The sequence below is a fragment of the Numida meleagris genome, chromosome 1, assembly GCF_002078875.1.
Source record: "Numida meleagris isolate 19003 breed g44 Domestic line chromosome 1, NumMel1.0, whole genome shotgun sequence".
Classification (NCBI taxonomy): Eukaryota; Metazoa; Chordata; class Aves; order Galliformes; family Numididae; genus Numida; species Numida meleagris.
Window position 1 is genome coordinate 101343421 of NC_034409.1, and position 16769 is coordinate 101360189.

Below are 16769 nucleotides of genomic sequence, written 5' to 3' on the forward strand. Positions count from 1 at the left end.
ATCTCCTTTATATAAACATCAAATATATTTTTGCTCAGAAACTAGATTCCTTCCAAAACAAATTAAAAGAAAACAAAACAAAACAATATCTGACACTGAGGTTCAAGATCTTCTTACTAGGTCTGAGAGGATCCCCTCAATTCCACATAAATTCTACCTGAGCATTTGATAGAGTAATCTAGAACTACAGAAGATAGTTATCAGAAATCACAATTCAGAAAATATTCTGAACTCACAGTTTCTCTGCTGTGAATTACTATATTTAATTTTATTCTTTGAAAAGCCTTGGCTTTGTTATATCCTCAGATATCCAAATTCATCAGTAAGGGGAATAAAATTTTTAAATACACTAATTCATGATTTGAGTACCCTTGTTTCATGTTTGCAACAAAGAGAAGTAAGAAACTCCTGCATTTCCAAAACTCTGAGAATCTTATTCACAGTACCGTCCTTCCCACTGTCTCCATCTTGACGTTCTTTGGAAGGACTTCTTTGATCTCCCCTTTTTTCAAAATCCTGACCAATATCCAAAATCCAGTATCTCCTTCATATAATACCAATTTCTATTCAAATAATATAATTTCTGAAGACCAATAATAGAAAAACATTTTCTGATACAGATTTGTTTATAGCAACAACAGAAGCAACTCTGGCTCATTCCTAGCTACAGTGAGGCTAAACTATGCTTATGTAACTAACATCTGAGAAGCGCTGCAATATAACAGGCTATCACTGAGAACCAGCACATACCTACTGCAAGGACGATCAACTGTTATCGTCAAAGGAGGCATAGCTAGTAACATGCTTGCATAGCTGCATGTATTTGAACCCAACTAACCTATGTACTCTTCTCTTTCCGTATTGGTGAACATGGAGGAGAAGGGACCACCTTCCCAAGTGTTTATATGGTATGGTATGGTATGTTAACCACTTCAAGTGTGGACGTGCTATAGCCAGTGTGCAGGACAGCAGTAACAAAGGCATGTCATAAAGGTGCTGTGGACCACAAAATAGTGTATAAAAATAATCTTGATATTATGTATTTAAAAAGGTATATGTACTTGCTAGAGTCCTCATTGCATGTTTACCTTATGTAAATAAAATTATAGGAGACTTTGAAAAATATAGTCATGGAGGTTGATTGCCACAGCAATACCTCATACAGATTAAGTCATGCACAACAGCATTTCTGAAAAATCTGCTGCTTTAGTTTTGTTTAGCATTACCCTTAACACATTGTCAGAGCTAATAAAAGAACTGATTGTTTCCATTTTAATATGCTCTATCATCATAACTGTGCACAAATGAAACTGGATTTGATATTCCCTAGAAAAGCATGTGTCATTGTTTGGACTAGATAAGGTCTGCATCTCTATTCCCACCAGATTAGGGAACAGAACGGAACATTCAGATCCTTCTCTCTAGAGTTGCCATGGGACAAGCCTTGCAGCATAAAATAGAAGACACTCAGTCATGTAGCGAATTATATTCAACCTGCTCTGGTTCCAGAGAGGACACAGCAATGCTGTAGCTGACCCAAAGTGAAATCTTGGATGATGTCATGATTATATGCAGGCTGCAAGATGTTTCACTCTTGTACTGTTTCCAAGCTAAATAGAAATGAATTGTATACAAATGGATCAGGTCACAGATTCCAGAGTGAGTGGCTATAAACAGTTCAAAATAGTTTTGTGTAAAAAAAGTCTTATCACATGCTAATATGTGCTGGATTTTCCTTTAATTTTGATACAGATGAATAAATCAAAATGAATAAGTAAACATAACCTTCAATACAAGAGTATTCTTGCAGTACCTACAAATGTGTATGAGCTTCCTGTTATTCACAGCTTGCAATTTACAAGCAGTAAAGGGGAGAAGAAAACAGAAGTTACTGTGTTACCCATCAGTCCCAGCAGTTGCACAATCAGTGATACTATATGCTAGCGTGGATCCCTTTTGCGTGGTCCCATGCTATGGCTCAGAGCCTGATTGGACATCACAGATCTTCAAGAAGATCAAGGCAAGGGTTTCAGGTGAAACAGCCTGCAGGACTTCCTAAGAGAGCAATTATTTTGCTCATAAATATTTTTATATTTTCCTGTTTTTTCCCTGAACATCCAAAGACAAGGGAACTCTTTCTCCCCTAAGGAGAAAGAAACTTATGACAGTTTTACCCCTGATCCTACTGAGAGCCAATTTACAGTAGAGTCCTACTCTCATTTTCTGCTGCCCTGGAGATATATTTTTCTCCTTGCCTAAAACAAAGCAAACAAAAACCCACTGAGGTTATGACTTACAAATCTAGTGACTTCTGCCATCTCATCTCCTTCAACAAAAGGTCAAAAAGGCTTGGGTCACACAACTTTCCGTAGACGGTACAGGCTCGTTTAGTTAATGACCTTTTCATTTCACCAGCCAGTGAATAAATAGTAAAATTATCCATCTGGTGTTAGCTTTACCCTAAAAGTTTTAACTCAAGTCCGTATAAGTTCTACTCCATCGTCAAACCATTGTGGAACCTCATTTCTTATCCAGACTTCATATTTAAAACATTGTAAAAATGTTAGTGGAAGCACTGCATTCTAGAGAGCACCACTGAGAGGCCAAGGCCTGCTAAAATCACATTTGATAGTTTCTGTGTGACGTAGTGAGACTACCATCATTTAACTGTCTTTAATCATTTATTGTATTTCTTACAACACATAATTTCTAGGGTACTTGGAACGTTTGATGCCCTGTGCTGACTGGACACATGACAGAGAGAATGACATCATATAGAGTTCAACATCAACTTATCTTGTTATAAGTAATATTTGAAAATGTAGTTCCCTTAGTTATTTTGTTCAATCTATTAATAAACATCTTTTTAGAACTGTTATTTTTATCATGTCAACTGATACCAACTGTAATCATATAAATATTTTAAAAGAAAATTTGTGTTAAGCCTGAAACAGAACAACAGATACAAAAGCTCTGAAAATTGACTGTTTCCCATTCCAGTTACTACATTCTGTACTTGTATTTTGCTAAAGTACAGATTTGTCTTGGTTAAAAAGGAGACAAGAACAGCATATGTTCTCGTAAGAATTTCCATATTTTGTTGCAGCTGCTGTAAGAACCTTCCAGTATAACAACTGATGCTGCTGTCTTTGCAGATCTGTGGTGATACAGATTGCGTTTGACATTATAGGCAGAAAAACATCATACACAAGCTGGAGACTTTTTACTTCTTGCACATCTTCAAATTGGCATAAATACCACAAAAATATTCAGAAAGTTTCCACTGATCTTTTAAAGGAGCTGCCGTGTCGACAATAGCTCAGAATTTGGCCTTTTTGCAGACTTTTCTGACATGCTCCAAAGACCTGATTATCAGCATGTAGAAACTGGTTTTTAATGTTCCTATCTGCTGGATTAATTCTTTAGTTCTTCTGAAGTCTAAATAAGGTTTGTATAGCATTCTTATTGACAAAAGATTAGGAACATGTGGAATTAAGATCAGATCCTCACTGCTATCTTTTATTGTAACTAATGTAAATTGCCACCAATTTCATGAGCATTATTCCACATTTTACCAGAAGGGCACCTCATCACAACTTCCTGAGGTTGTACCCAATTAAAACTTCTCCCTAATTCTTTCCACTCTGCCTGTGATTTCAGCCTGGATACAATACTCACTGCCAGAGCTGGGGAAAATTGGTTTCTAAACAGTGGCTGAAAAACAAGACTGCTTACAATTCAGATATTTAAAGAGCTGATGATAGAGAAATACATATATGGTAGTAAAAGATAGTGAACATTTTTCTTCAATGATTCTTAACAATGGAGGATCTGGCATCATTCTCAACCAGCAGATTTATACATAATATTCTGTATGGCTTGTAACAAAATCTTAATTTGCAATCTGCCAAGTGCTGGGTGACAGACAAAACTCAATTTTTTTTAACTTTTTTTACACTATTACTAAATCTGTTCTTGATTTAGCTTTGTTTACAAGATAACATTTTGTGAAATGCACTTTCCCTGCTCAAGGAGTTTCTGCATGTCAAAGTATGTACTAATGACAGCTCCCTGTAGTGTATTAGAGCATTACATATAAACAGGATGCTCATTTTAAAAGGGTGTGATTTAGCTAGTGGTTGGAAGACACAGTGCATGCATATTTATGTAAGAATACATAAGCCTTTCAAAGTATTTTACATGTCACTGAGGAAAAAAGTGTACTAGACTCCACAAATTTTGAAAAGCCTTGTTTGATTTTATTTTAATAAAGGGTCCTAGATAAACAGGCTTATAGATAAAACACCTTTAACATTATGTACAAAATTAATACATAATTACTACACTGTGAAGATAACACTTTGGATCCTCTTTCATCCTCTCTTCAACACCAATTTTTCAATCTCTTCTGAGTGGATATCTTGTAAGAGAAAATGCACTCCAGTCTAAGACAAGGGGGCCAAAGATCCTGTAAAGTGCTATATTTCTCATACTATGGCCAGCTCATAAGCTCACTGGCACCCACAGCAAAAGATCTCATGTTGTAGTAGGCGTCTCACGGATCTCGGTTTGTAACACGGAAAGGCCCTTCCCCATATGCTTGTTATTGGTTCGCCTAAGTGGCTGAACCTGTGTCGTGGACACAGGGGGTTGAGCTTCTTAGTTTTCATAATAAGGGGCACAACAACTCCGTGTATGGCCTGTCGGAAGTGACAGGTCAGAAGCGGGAGATTCAATATGATTGGCCAGGAGCACCGCGTGAGCTTCTGGAACAGTCTAGCAAGAAGATAAGAAACACTATATATTTCTTTAGCTTTTACCAATAAACGCCATTTTGCTGCGCATCATATTGATGCTGTGTGTGGTATTTGGCCAGGACCGGGTTTAGGTTCCTTTCGTGCAAGAACAATACTAAAAGGGTCGCCAGAGTTCGGTAACAATCTCATCACTTTCAAGTCAGAACTTTAAAATATTCCCTAAAAGGACAGCTGGAATAAGGCCCTTGTATTGTATCAAGGCTGATAACATGCACTGTGAAACTGCATGAAAGTGGAATTCCTCTGATCTTTCTAGGCTAATTTGTGTTAAATGAAAATACAACAGCTTTTTCTGCAGTCCTCTTTTTCAGGTTACAGCACATGTAGCATTCAACACCCATGTGATGCACGGACCTAAACGTGTGTTTTGGAACTAGATTGATTCTCTAAGTTACTTCTGCAAAAAAAAAAAGCTATTGGAATATATATCAGTTATATATTATTGATATATATTGATTATATATCAATATTATTTTTTATATATATATCAATTATTATATATCAATCTCTATATCAATTGTTCTTGGAAGGCTGAGACATTTTAAACAGATTGAAATGTTCTCCCCAGAGCATTTTACAGGAATGTTTTCATTGACTTCAGTAATATTAAGATTGATCTTCAGTAATGCCAAGATTGATCTACTAATACTTATTTCTATCTCAGGAAATCAGCTTTCTGATCATGTAAGGAAATATCTACAGTTTGAACTACTCTGCTATATTTGTCCTGATTAAACATGGTTACCTATATTCAAGAAAATTGGAAGACTTGATGCAATCACCCATTACTAGAGTTCAATTAAAAAAAATCTTCCCACTCATTTGCACTGGGAAATCAAGATCTGTGCAGTGCAAGATCATTTTAAAGAGTGTTACTTTTTCCGCTTAAAGCAAAACTTTGAATATTCTAGATATATAGCACTTTCAGTCAGTATTTGTATATGCGTGTGTGTGCATGTTTGTGCACGAGTCTAACACTGCTGTCCATTTCATAAATAGAATCTGCCCTGCACGGAGAATAAGTCTGGTGCATTGTATTAAAGACAGTAATTTGAACTTCAGTGCAGTGTGTATCATCCTTAAGAGTATTATTTGTATTTGATGAGAGAAATAATCTTTTAAATACATGGACAGATTGAATGAAAATGGTATCACTGCAAATATGGCTGTAACAACTTTTGCAGTGCTATCAACAATGAGGTCAAGTACAGTATCCAAGTATCCATTAAACACAGAAAATGAACAGAAACTACTTAAATAGCAAATAAAGCAAAGGCATAGATTTTCCTAGCTGCAAGCTCAGTTCATGCCAAATACTGTTGCAACAACTGACCTCACAATTCTTGGTCATGGATGATTCAGGCACCACACTAAATATACAAATGTGTACAGTAGTATAGTCTGATATAATACAATAAAATGGACCACTATTATTTAAACTGGAAATAGAATGAAAATCCAAATATTTCCAGTCTCAAAATGAAAAAAGTCAAATAAATCAGCACCTTGAAATGCTGTGTAACACTAACTGATTGCTAAGTGGTAAAGGTGTTACTACAGTTAAACCAGGTCCATCTTTTTTTGGCTGCCATTAAATTTTATTTTGCTATTTTTTAATTCTAAAGCTGCGATCTACTAACTGGTATTTTACAAAGGACTCATATGTCTAATTCAAAGAAGGTCTAGCAATGTGACATACAAACACATCTAGTCTTTTCCCAAACAAAATTTCTATATTGCCTATTGTAAGAGGAAGGGCCAAATCATTTTTCTTTAAATGGAAACCATACACATTTTTGTTATCACATAGGAAAAATGTGAAGGTTTAAATGTTATTTCTTTTCATGGAAGTGTTAATTCAAAAAGTATTATGATTGTAATGGAAAATTATTTATCATCTTTTGGTGTTTCATCCAAAAAAAAAAGTGACAGTGAGCATCTCAACTGATTTTGCTAGTAGAAGAATCTAATAGTATTCTAAGGTACAATAACTAAATTCCAGAGTATTTTTATTTCATCAGAGCTTCTAATCCCACAAAATACATACAAAATGGACTAGTCCACCTAGTTGTTCAGTATCACAGTAATCAAGAACCATCCTAAATATCAGCGTGGAAAAGATAGATGGAGATTCTATTGTAAAGAATGATATGTCTCTGAAAAGAAAGTTAAAAGAAAACTAGATACAGAACCCCCCCCCCCTCCCCCTCCAGAAAAACTAAGTCAGAGACATACTTAAAGTTGCTTTTATATTGTGAAGCTGATGATTCCAGCTACTGACTGAGGTTCTACAGGTGTTTCATAATGATTCTTCACCAAAGTCCCAAAGATTTAGAACAGCTGCACTTCACTTTCTCCCAGCTGTGCCAAGCTGACAGCCCTCTACCTAGCACAAGGAGAAAACATAATTTTGTGTTTAAGCTACCACGATCAGTCATAGAATTGTATAGTTACAATAAATGATACACCAATACTTTGAGACAAATATATTTTATTTTTTATTTGGCAACTTTCTCCTTTTTTGCCTTATTTCTCATTTGAATTCTCCCTCGAAGCATTCAAGGCCACGCTGGATGGGGCTTTGAGCAACCTGGTCTAGTGGGAAGTATCCCTGCCTATAGCAGGGGGGTTGGAACTAGATAATCATACAGGTCCCTTCCAACCCAAACCATTCTATGATTCTCTGAAATTAGGGCAAGGGAAAAAAAAATGAGCTCCTTAAATTTGGTATATATGATTTGCTCTCTGATCAGAAAAAATAATACTTTGATTAGATTCAGAGTTGAGAATGACTGAATTTTTAATTGTAGGAGTTTGCTCCAAGGAAGCAACCTGAATTCTTCCTTAAACATGGATTTAAATTGTACTTCACTTCTTTCAGAATGAATGCTAACACAGAATAAACAATTTACATTCCAAGATCTGGACTCCATAAATAGAATGTGGGAATTTTCTAGTGAGTTTGTCCAGTTCCCTCTAGGAAGTGCCTCACTTTTATGTGAGATTACATTTCTGAATAAATCAGTGTAGGTGTAGATTCATTTCCAGGGCAGTCTAAGGCAAACATTTCTATTCAGTGAAATGTTACATGACTTGACAGCCCATGCGAACTCAGACAGATGCATCTGTGATTCAGTTTCTCATTTATGAACAAGAGGAATAAACAATGCTTTTCTGTCCCACAGTAGTGTCAAGCAAGCACTTTCAAATGTTCAAAACTGGCCCATCATCGTGTTGTCATAGTAATATAGGCTATGTAAATAAAATAGCTGGATAGTGAGAATGAGAATATGGTACATAATGCTTCAAAATAGAGGAAGCGAGATTACATAGATAATCAAAGCAATAACATGGCAAAACCTTCCCTGAAGTGAAACTATGAATTCATATTTCTGTTCTTAATTCATACTTGAAAATATGTTCACTTAGGAAGAAAAAAAATTGACTGGAAAGATGCTTAGTAACAAGGACATTTTAAAACCTACATTTCACCAAACACTTAACATTTTACCCCATTTGGAATATCAATTTTCATGGTATTTCCAGCCAGTGTACATTTTTATTTAAATTGAATTAAACTATTTAGCCACATGTGCATGCCAGTTTAAATAGTGCTGTTTGGAGAACATTATTTTCACCTTTATTGGACAAAAAGTACCAGAGGAAGTTGCCTTCCCCTGCAAATTGAACCCAGTTGGAAATAAAAGAACTGATATATAGCCAGGCCTGGAAAGTGTGTAAAATAAAAATCTACTTAGCAGAGAGGTGCACATCTTAAATGCTTCAATGTTGTTATCTTTTAAGAGGATGGAGTGCTTTCTGGGACTATATCCCATGAAAATAGCTGAACAGCTGAACTTAACAGAATTTGTGTTATAACTCTGCATGATTCCACAGATAGATATGATTTCTTATAGTATCCATTTAATTTTTGTGGGATAAAAATGTAACTTATTACTGTATCTCCTATATTCTCCAGCCACAATCAATGTCCCACTACAAGACATTCTGTGTACTGAGTATGTGACGTTGCTGGCCTTGTGGTTTACAAGCTACACAGACAGATGATGAGGAAAAATACTTGTCATCACCACCTCTGTTTTGTTTGTGAATTGACATCAGAGGGATTTCAGTAAGGTCCTAGTTGATTCCCTAAATCTATAATGCAACTAGTAAGCTGGCAACAGGTCTCCTGACTTCCAGAAGCATCTATGTATCACATACTCCACAGTAGTTTACAAACAGCAGAAGGCACAGATTTCCTGGAAGAGACTTAAGAACAAGTCAAATGAAAAATATAACCAATGTTTGGGGAATTTAACAACTGAAAAATCATCCATAGGACTATTTCTCTAGAAGTTCGGAGAAATGTGGAAAACATAGCAAGAATACATGTTCTTCCTGAAAAAGAGAAACATTTTCTTTATAAATGATGGCAGGTGCTTCATACTAAGAAACATTCTTCTCTGTTTTTCATGGTATTCAAGTTCAAAAATGTGATTTGGTCATACAAATTATTATATTTTGAATAATTGTATTTATTTTATGATGGAACTGATGATAATATGTACAGTCTTGCTACTCAGAAGATAATACTTTCTCTTCACTTTTTATTCATACAGATATCCTGCAGTCGGCAAATTCCAAGGTCTAGCTCCTTTTGAGAGATGTGAGTTATGCAATTACATGAACAAGCCTCATAGTTAACTCAGCTGCATATTTCTTAGGTTCATTGGCGCTTATGATACTTCATATTTTTATTGCTGCTTTCCTCTGGTTCCAATTTTTTTTTCCAGTTCTTGTGAACCAATTCATGCCAATGGGGATTTTCATCCCTGAGATATAAGAATGAATTAAAAAAAACCTTGGCAGAGATCTCAGACTCAGCAAATATTGCTTTGAAGGCCTGGGGTCCTAATTTCTTTTTTACTCAAACTAAAATATATAACTACTATTAATAATGTGGATATCCTTACATTTACTATCAATGACACAAAACAGTCAGCAAACCATTCAAAAGTGAAAGTCTGGCTTTAAGAGAGTCATTTGTGAATCTTTGGGTATTTTTTCTTTCATTCCTTTCTTTTCTCAGTAGTTTTTATTTTAAATTCATGGGAGCTGACTCTGGCAGCATAGCACCAATGTGCCAAGCAAAATCTGTCTGCAGGAAGAGAAATCATATCCTTCTTAGTGAGCACTACCACAACTTTACAGAAGGGTAGAAAGGATAGGATATTCACGTCCTTTGCAGAATAGTAGGTAGGTTACAAACTAGCTTCACCAGGAAATCAGGTTTGCCTCCACCAGCTTCCACCAGATTTTGCAGTAGATAAACTTGACTTAAAGCAACTTTTTCTCATTTCTTCATACTGAGAAGATTTCAGGTCAGTCTCTAACACTGTCTGTGTTGTTCTCTCAGGCCTCAAAGTCCTCTGGAAGGCCCATTTCATTTAACATGGCTTCAGTTACTACCAGAGTAAGATTTAGCTCAGATAATCTCTCATTTAATTAATAGAATATCCACAAAGAAAAGTTTATTTGATATGTATACAATCTCCTGGAAACCAACTTTGTCCCAGGGACAATTGAAAAAATACTTTATTTCTAATTTGTAAACATATCCAAATAAAGTAAATATATTGAATGCTGATATTGAATGAATGATTGAATAAATCAAATATATTGAAGATATGACCAGAAAATTTACTTATTTAAGATAATAAATTGGGACCAGAAGTAGTTAAAGGATCCCAAATCACATCTATACAATGTAAATTGTAAATCTTTTTATCCTTCAAAATTCAAAGCTGAGTTTTTTCAACAATGGATATGCTGACAAAGTGACTTAGGCGCACAAATGTGAGGGAAATTCTGGTTCCATTGAAGTTAAGGGATTTCCATCTCTAACAACTACCAGTAATGTCAGGAGGTGAAGGAAATCATTACTTCCCAGTAGATTCTCCAAACCCAGCTAACATGAATGTGACATAGAATTCATAGGTACTAGTTATAAGCATATGAAAACTAAGAAAAAGAGAAGGAACGGTATTCTATGATAAAGCAGAATTTCTGAATAATAGAGAACTCTGTGTGTTTTATTTTACAATTTAATACTTGTTTGGACAATTGTAAACCCATAAATGACCAACTCAGGGAAAAACAAACAAACCAAACCACCAAAATCAGAGGAAAGGTCTCTCACTCTCTCTCAAAAAAGTTAATCCTTTTTTCTACCTTCCTTATTTATTAGAGATCTATTTAACTGATACTAATATCTGACAGTTGCCATCTGCTGCTATTGCACTGGATTTCAAAAAGAATTTGCTGATTTTCTTCAAAATAATCATAAGCCTCTGGATTTCTACTTTGTCCACAGCTAATGTTGAGGTATATCACAAAAAAAACCCCTACAATTTATGTTTCTAATCTGAAAGTTAAAGCGTTGAAGCTGTGGAAGACCAACATTCACACGAACCATTGACTAAGAAAAAACAGGCGTGTGCCTCTAGGAGTGTTCACAGTCTAACAAAGTCAAAAACTTCAAGAATAGAAAGGAAAAGTTTGAGTACTAATCAATTTTAAACAGTTATATTGCATTAAGCAATCTAAACTTCTGGTTGAAAATAATAATCTTAGAATTTACTATGTATATGACTAATTTTTGTATTGAAACCAAATGTTTGTTAGTCATAATCCAGAAATAACCAGAATCAATGGCGTATAGCTTGATTTAAACCTTTTAATGATATCGTGATGTCATTTGTTCAGATGAGACTTTTTCTCTGCTCAGAATTTTTGCATGTCTTACTCAAGTGCTCTAAGATGCATTTTCAAGTATTTGAGAAGTAGATAGCAGTCTTCTTCTATTCCATGTCTTTAATTAAAAACAAACAAACAAACAAATAAAAAAAACCCCAAAACATTACCAATCACAGATCAATGAATGTTTCATATTTCCATCTACATGGATATCTTTACACTTACTAACAACTGGCAAGGATCATCCATGTAATTACTTTTTTTTGTTATTGTTGCTTAGACATATTATTGCTGACAAAGTAGCACCTTCAGAGGTGATTTTCTTTCTCATGTAATACGAAAAAAATCTAAAAGCATCGGTTCAAAACCTTAATACTAAAACAGCTGCAGAAAATCAAGAAAATAAGACCAAATCCCTATATATGTGTGGACCAGAGGTGTAGAGACAAACTACTGCAGGGAGAAATAGTCTGTTTTCTATATTACATAACTGCCACATGAATCTGATGCTCTTGTTTCTGAGGATAGCATTAAGATGATCATAGGAAAGAGAAATGATGCACATAAAGGAGGGCTTTGATTACATGTTAAAATTAATTTAGACATTAATGAAGTGGGACAGTGAGTCTCAAGGCCAAGAATGTCAACATAAAATTATGTGTTAATTTCTTTTAAAATAAACTTATCAAATTCCATTGAAAGGGAAAAGAACAATATGGTTGCTACTGGAGTTATACTGCTATATATTGGCAATTAATGCTCTACTTTTCTTATGTGGTTGTAAATAAGGCCTTATATAATGGGCTATTGTCACAAGTAAATTAGAAATGATATTTTAAAGTAATAACAATGTCTGTGTAATAACAATAACTGTGAATATATGCTTCATATTTATTGAGATTATATATTCAGGAGATTCTATTCTGACCTATTTTAATACTCCCCACCATTAACCAGGCTGTCTTTTTTGTCCAATTGTACAGTTTTCAGAGACAATCATAATCTATTTGGAAAATAAGGTGACCCTCATATATACAGTTTTTGTTTTCTGATATTCAGAGCTTTAAGTGGTTTGGTCTCTTGGAAAATGAGAAATACGTCCTTTCAAGTAGTAGAAATTATTCACATCTTTCTTACAAGGAACTTGTTCTCACCTTGCTCTTCTGAAACACACACATGCTTAAAATAAATGTGTTTATTTTCTGTTTTTAACTTGAGGTACAGTAGCATGCAGGAAAATCTTTCTAGGGTTGTGGAGAGAAGACTTTTTCTGTCTAAATGGGAATGATAAGAGTTTTTAAAAAGGACTGGTAAAAGAAATGGTCTGGCTGTACGAAGGTACATATGGACCTGGAATGCCAAAGTGCTCTAGAAAAGGTGAAGTGTTGATAAAGGAGATGGTCAAGAGGCCGCAAAACATTTTATTAGGTGGACCATTTATCATAAATATCACCAATGAAAGGGTCATCTGTGTCATGTGTGATGACATTACACACACATAGCAACAGTGTTCTTCCTTTTTTAGCGTTTGTCTTTCTCCAGAATTATTTCCTTTTTACAGCATTAATCACATTTTTCTTCAAGAGAGCAGTGATGCAGAAGCTTTGGAGTGTAGATGTAAACAAATAGCATACGACCCATACAATCCTTTAGAACTCAGTGGAATAGGAAAACACAACAGTGGCATAAGTGGATGCACTGTGACATTCTAGACATGAGTCATGTGAAAGTTGTGGCAGGTCTTAATAAGCATGCAGCTTTTAACTTCAAGTGCCAGTACATTCAGGTGAAAAGGTTATCTCTTATGTTAAATAGTTTTTTATTACATTAGTTGTTTGAGCAGGTCCAGAGGACAGCCATGAAGATGATCAGAGGGCTGGAGCACCTCCCCTACGAGGACACGCTGAGAGTTGGGACTCTTCAAACTGGAGAAGAGAAGGCTCTGGGGGGACCTTAATGTGGCCTTCCAGTACCTGAAGGGGACCTACAGGAAAGCTGGAGAGGAACTTTTCATAAGAGCACATAGTAACAGGACAAGGGGAAATGGTTTTAAACCGGAAGAAGGTAGGTTTAGACTAGATAATAGGAAGAAATTCTTTACTGTGAGGGTGGTGAGACACTGGAACAGGTTGCCCAGAGAAACTGTGGATGCCCCCTCCCTGGAGGTGCTCAAGGCCAGGCTGGATGGGGCTGTGAGCAACCCGGTCTAGAGGGAAGGGTCCCTGCCTGTAGGAGGGGAGTTGGAACAAGATGACCTTAAAGGTACCTTCCAACCCAAACCATTCAATGATTCTGTGATTCTGTATATGAATTCCAGAATTCTTATCATTAAATATATAGGTATTTCAGGCTAAGTTTAAAATATATTTGAAGTTTAGATTTAGAGAAAACTGAGAATGCTTAGATTTATGAAACCGTTTGAAAATATACTTCTATGCATGTCTCATATTAATTAACATGTAGCTCCAGTAAACTATAGCAAAAAGTACAGCAGATTCTGATGCCCTTCAAAAACAGTATAGTGACCATTTAGAATTCATGAAGTTTAAGTCAGATTTTCATAAAGGTAACCAGTGTGGGACTACTTTGTAAAGGCATATTTAAAGAAATGCCCACGATAATAATGTGCAAATCAAAGAAATAATCTGTGAACTTCCTCAAAATTTCTTATTAAGAAACATAATAAAGGAAAGAAGTGAAGAAGGATATAGTAGACTCCATTCAACAGAAATCAATGTGTTTCAAACGGATAAAAAAGTATTTATCAACAAGAAAAATAAGTGTGCTAAAAATAACTTTGAGACACCAGTGTAAAGATTTGTAGATGATTTTCAAAAACTCTTTGGTGCTGACTTCCTAAGTACTACATGGGAAATACTGCCTTTCCAAAAAGTATTGTCAGCCTATTCAGAAAAGACAGTGGATAAGTCCATCTCCAGACAATAGCTTCTATTCTTAATATCTCCTGCATAGCTACATTTCTTCTGAAGAAATAAATGTGTGAAAATAAACATGGACATTCATCTGTTTAATGTGCCCAAGCATCTGAAAAGTGTATTAAAATTAGCATTCTATATGCTTTTTATCCCAGCAGGTAATTTTTGCATGGTGTGTCTGTACCCCTTTTACATGTAGGCCTTCAAGAAGAGTGCAATTAAATAATTACTTAGTTTTTCTGTGTGTAGCAATGGCAATGCCTTCAGCAGAACCAATTTACATTCCCTGCTTCTCTCAGTATTTTGCATAATTATATCAAATAGATATGTTAGTTATAATTAAACATTTATGTGATTTTCTGTTCTCCTCTTTGATGTCTTTAATCAGCTTACTAGAACACCAGTAAGAGTGAGAATGACCTTAGATTAAGGTGGAAGGAAACAAATGTAGATGCTGTCCATGGAAAAAGCACCAGGGGAGTTGAACACAAGGTCTTGGGATGAGGGGAAAAACTATCCAGTGACTCTCTCAACTCAGCATTCTTGAACTGTAACTCTACAAAACTCCTCAACTTTGCAGGTCCAGAGCCATTTCAACATCTCAGCTGGGTGACCCTAATACTTAGAAAATGTATGTTGTTTTAAGCATGCCTTGGAATAATAATAACTGGCACAAGGAGGTATGGAAGGTGATAAGTAATACATAAAATCTCTATGAACGATACTAATAAATAAATAAGTAGAATAATATTGTAACCAGCATCAACACAAGAACTAAAGTACAGAACAATTACAAATGATAAGAAGAAATAATGCCATTAAATAATTCCTCTTTGTTATCCTTCAAAGTGTTCATATGAAGACATTCATCAGTGTTATATATGGATTTCTAAGGAACTGCTGTTTCAGTAGGCTTGCATGTTTATCCCCAGCTCCTTGAAAAATCTATAAGTAGAAGAAATATCATCTGAAAGTCAGATGAACATAAATAAACAATGCCAAATCACAGATTTCAGTTAGACTATCTTTTTTCTGATGTAAGGCAGAAGCTTGCACAAAGCATGAAAACATGAAAAAAATGAAAAACTGTATTTGAATTATTATAGGGATAAGTAGTTTTCAGATCAAAACATGACAGTTTTCCTTTTAATCTTGATATATTATTGAATTAATAATTCTTTGCTCATGACAGCTCATCCAAACTTACTGTCGGAGACCAAACATACAGGAGAAAAGCCCAGTACCCTCAAGTTGCTCATCTGAGTAGAAACATTTGGAGCTGTCTCTGCTCCATCCTCCTTAGACTGGAAGGCACAGAAAACCTTTTGTCAAGGTAAGACTATATCTGAAAAATGAACATCCTTGCAGCTGAGAGGAGTGGGGGAAAGGCAAAAGTACTTTTCCCCACTTTTCTAAACCATGACATGATGTAACATAATCTTTCCCATAGAAATCTAGGGTCCTGAGTGAAAATTTGGAATTGAAGAGCAAAGTGGTGTAAATAAATTTATGTTTGATATTTACATATGAAAGACTGAGAGACCTGGAACTATTTAGTCTGGAAAAGAGAAGAATGAAAGGGGATATACAAACACTTCTAAAGGGCAAATATCAAGAGAATGGGGCAAGGCTCTTTCTGGTGCTGCCCAATGACAGAACAAGGGGCAATGTGCACAAACTGGAACACAGGAAGTTCCACTTGAACATGATAAAGAAGTACTTTACTGTGAGGGTGATGGAGCACTGGAACAGGCTGCCCAGAGAGGCTGTGGAGTCTCTCTGGAGATATTCAAAACCCTCCTGGATGCTCTCCTGTGCCCCTGCTGTGCTTCAGCAGGGGACTGGATTTGTTGATCTCCAGAGGTCTCTTCTAACCCCAGCCTTCTGTGATGCTGTGATTCTGTGATATCTATATCAACAGAAATTATAGCTTTCCCAGTTATTTTTAATCATGACATTTACAATGCTGTCAAAGAAAAAATGAGGATGTCTAAAATCCTCATTTGAACTATCGCATTTTACTATCTCAATCACAACAATTTTTTTTTTTTTAATTTTCTCACCTGCCCACCTTCTTTCTCTCAATTTATATATTCTAAGAAATAGCTCATTCAAGGACTTGACTTCACCTGCCCCCAGTGTTTCTCTGTTACTACAGTAGAAACAATGAGTAGATGAAAAAATATTCTTTTCCCCATAGGTCACTCTCACGTTGCACTCCAGAGGGCACCCATGAATGAATGGCAAATGGCCATCT